The 4,397-nt window shown below is 41.1% G+C and overlaps 1 non-coding gene across 1 annotated transcript; it reads left to right on the top strand.

The window, feature by feature from the left end:
* Positions 1-3,942: 3,942 nt before the first annotated feature.
* LOC141715876 (small nucleolar RNA R71) lies at positions 3,943-4,049 on the top strand. The gene has a single exon (XR_012572621.1). It is a non-coding gene; the product is annotated as a small nucleolar RNA R71 (small nucleolar RNA).
* The last annotated feature ends 348 nt before the right edge of the window (positions 4,050-4,397 follow it).

The raw sequence follows: 4,397 nt of genomic DNA, 5'->3' as shown, positions 1-4,397 counted from the left end.
TTTATCGACAAAACCTTGACTTCTACCCATTTTGACACATTATCGACCGCCAACAAGATATACTGATTATTGCAAGATGAGATAAATGGCCCCATGAAGTCTATTCCCCATACATCAAAGACTTCAACCACGAGAAGTACATTAAGAGGCATCTCATCCCTCTTGGACATATTACCTACACGCTGGCATCGATCACACTTCAAAACAAAGTGATGTGCATCCTTAAATAATGTAGGACAGAAGAATCATACTTGAAGGACATGAGATATTGTCTTCTCTCCACCATAGTGGCCTCCATAAACAGTTGAATGACAGTCTCGCAAGATCCCCCCATTTTGTTGTACAGAATACATCTCCTGATGATTTGGTCAGCTCTTTGCCTAAACAGATACAGTTCATCCCACATGTACCACTTCACCTCATGAAGAAACTTCTTCCTTTGAGCATACGACAAGTCGGGAGGCATGATATTACTGACAAGGTAGTTCACAATGTCTGAAAACCACGGTTCTTCCTCTTGCACTCCAAACAACTGCTCATTAGGAAAAGACTCATTTATCAATGTCTTATCCAGTGAAGTTGCACTTGGATCTTCCAAGCGAGAGAGATGATCAACAACTTGATTCTAAGTACCTTTTCTGTCCTTAATCTCCAACTCAAATTCCTGAAGTAAAAGAACCCATCTGATCAATCTAGGCTTCCAGTCCTTCTTCGAGATGAGATATCGAATTACAGCGTGATCAGTGAAAACTGTCACCTTCATCCCAAACAGATAAGATCGAAATTTCTCAAAACAGTAGATAATGGCCAAAAGTTCTTTCTCAGTAGTAGTATAATTCAGTTGACTGCCATTTAGGGTCTTACTAGCATAGTAGACCAGATGAAATATGTTGTTCTTTCTCTGCCCAAGAACTGCTCCAACTGCATAGTCACTTGCATCGCACATCATCTCAAAAGGTTAATTCCAATCAGGTGCAGTTATGACATGTTTCGTGATTAAATCTTCTTCAAGAACTCAAAAGCAGCTAGGCACTCATCATCAAACTTGAACGGGACATCCTTCTCCAGAAGATTGCACAAAGGCTTAGAAATTTTTGAGAAGTCCTTAATGAACCGCATATAGAAACCCGCATTATCAAGAAAGCTGCGAACTCCCTTAACATAAATTGGTGGAGAAAGATTTTCAATGACCCCCACCTAGGCTTTGTCCACCTCAAGACCCTTACTAGAGACCTTGTGACCTAGAATAATGCTCTGTCGCACCATAAAATGGCATTTCTCCATTTGAGAACCAGATTGGTCTCAACACACCTTTTGAGAATATCGACATGATTCTGCAAGCACTCATCAAACGAATCTCCAAATACATAGAAATCATCCATGAACACCTCCATATTCTAACCAATCATGTCAGAGAAGATAGCCATCATACATCTCTGAAATATGACAGGTGCCCTACATAAACCAAAAGAAACCCTTCTAAAGGCGAAAGTACCAAATTGACAAGTGAAAGTAGTCTTCTCCTGATCTTCCAGAGCAATGAAAATTTGATTATAGCCCGAATAGCCATCCAGAAGACAGTAGTAATCATGCCCAGCCAATCTGTCAAGCATCTGATCAATAAACGGCAGAAGGATGTGATCTTTTCACGTGGCCTTGTTCAGCTTCCTATAATCCATGCAAACTCTCCACCCCGTGACTGTTCGAGTAGGAATGAGCTCATTCTTCTCATTAGCAACAACTGTGATACCTCCTTTCTTTGGTACACACTGAACTGGACTCACCCAAGAATGGTCAGAAATGGGATAGATGATCCCTGCATCCAGCCACTTAAGAATTTCCTTCTTCATAACTTCATTCATGATAGGATTAAGCCTTCTTTGTTGCTCAACAGTAGGATTGCTACCTTTCTCTAGAAAAACTTTATACATACAATAAAAAGGGTTGATTCCCTTAATATCTGCTATCGTCCATCGAATTGCCAATTTGTACTCTCTCAGAATTCTCAAGAGTTTTTCCTCATCACTACCTGAAAGGTCAGATGCAATAATAACATACAACATAGATGCATCACCTAAAAAAGCATACCTTAAGTATTCAGGCAATGGTTTAAGCTCAAGTGTAGGAGATTCCTCAATAGATGGCTTAAGGCACTTAGGAGATTTATTCAGCTCCTCCATTCTAAGAGATTCAAAAGGCATATCCATCTTCCTCTTCTAGGGAGAAGCATTTAAATATTGTAACTGCACATCACCTTCATCATTTTCGCTATCAGAATTCCCCAACAAGGCCTTTTCAAAGGAATAAGACCTTAGCAATTGATCAAGTTCTGAAGTAATCACAGAATCCACCAACTCCACCTTTAAGCACTCCTCATTTTCCGTAGGGAACTTCATAGCATTGAACATATTAAACATAAAATCTTGATCCAGCACTCTCATGGTAAGCTTACCCTTTTGCACATCAATCAAGGTTCGACCAATCGCCAAGAAAGGTCTTCCCAAGATTATGGGAATCTTTTTATCCTCCTCGAAATCAAGAATTACAAAATCAGCAGGAAAGATGAGTTTATCCACCTTGACCTAAACATCCTCAATAATGCCTCGTGGATAAGTAATAGAACGATCGACCAACTGCAAAGTCATATAAGTAGGATTCAGATCCGATAAGTCCATCTTTTTGAAGATTGACAAAGGCATCAAATTGAAGATAGCTCCCAAATCACATAAGCATTTGTCAAATGACACCTTTCAAATAGTGCAAGGAATAGTGAAGCTTCCAGGATCTTTAAGCTTCGGAGGTAACTTCTGTTGCAGCACAACACTGCATTCCTCAGTGAGAGCAAATATCTCTAAGTCATCAAGCTTCACCTTCCGAGAGAGAATACCTTTCATAAACTTTGCATAACTAGGCATCTGTTCAAGAGCTTCAGCGAAAGGTATGTTGATGTGAAGTTTCTTGAACACCTACAGAAACTTCTCAAACTGCTTATCCAGCTTTTTCTTCTGCAGCCTCTTAGGAAAGGGAGGTGGAGGATAGATCTATTTCTCCCCTGTATTACCCTCAGTAGGAGTGTGTTCAATAGTAGTCTTCCTTGGTTCCACTTCAGCATCCTTATGCACTTCTTCTTCAGCCACAGCTTCTTCATCCGAATCATGAGAATGTTCGGGGTTCGCAACCTTCCCAGACCTCAATGTAATTGCCTTTACCAGCTCATTTGCTGCCCTCTTTCCTGGCACTTCAGTGTCACTAAGAAGTGTACCAGGTTGACGATTTAACAAGGCATTGACAATTTGCCCAATTTGATTTTCCAAGGTCTTGATAGAAACCGCTTGGCTCTTGCACATGAGCCTCAACTCTTCCAATTCAGATTTTTCATTCGACTGTTGCAGCTGGAGTTGTTGCCTTGGTGCATATTGTGATTGCTGAAAACTAAGGGGGTTGTACAGCTTTGCTAGATATTGTTGATAAGGCTGCTAAACTGCATTTCGAGTGTTGCTCCAGCTAAAATTAGGATGACTGCGGTTGTTAGGATGATAGGTGGCTGGTACAGGTTGCTGCGACCTCTGAAAGTTGCTCACGAACTGAGCTGATTCATTAAAAATGGCACACTGATCAGTCTCATGGGCACCAGCACAAACCTCACAGACACTAGTGATCTGATTAACTCCATAATTAGACAGAGAATCCTCCTTTATCGTCAAAGCCTTAAGCTGAGCAACTATAGCAGTAGCTGCATCCAACTCCAGAATTCCTGCTACCTTACCCTGAGATAGTCGCTGAGTAGGATTCTGGTATTCGTTAGCAGCCATCAGTTCAATCAATTCATAAGCTTCTTCGTAGCTTTTAGCCCACAAGGCTCCTCTTGATGCTGCATCAAGCATGGGTCGAGAAGTAGCACCCAAACCATTATAGAAATAGTTAATGATCATCCAGTTAGGCATCCCATGATGAGGATCCTTCCTAAGCATCTCCTTTTATCGATCCCAAGCCTCGCATAAAGATTCTCCAGATTGCTGAGCAAATTGAGTAAGTGTGTTTCTGATTGCAGCAGTCTTCGCCATAGGAAAGAATTTGGTTAAGAATTTTGAGCAAGATCCTCCCATTTGGTGATAGACCCTGGTGGTAGAGAATATAACCAGCACTTAGCTTTATCCCGTAGAGAGAATGGGAAAAGCCTCAACTTAATAGCATCTTCCAAAACTCCATTGAACTTGAAAGTGTCGTAAATCTCGATAAAATCTCTGATGTGCATGTTGGGGTCTTCTCTCAGAAAACCCCCCAGCTGAACTGAGTTATGTATTATCTGAATCATGCTCGACTTGATCTCAAAGGTATTTGCCGAGATGGCTGGCCGAACAATGCTAGACTGAATATCATCGATCTTCGGTTGAGAG

This window comes from Apium graveolens, chromosome 3 (assembly GCF_009905375.1).
Source record: "Apium graveolens cultivar Ventura chromosome 3, ASM990537v1, whole genome shotgun sequence".
Lineage (NCBI taxonomy): Eukaryota > Viridiplantae > Streptophyta > Magnoliopsida > Apiales > Apiaceae > Apium > Apium graveolens.
Note: the sequence above shows the minus strand (reverse complement) of the source record. Positions and strands in the feature narration are given on the sequence as shown.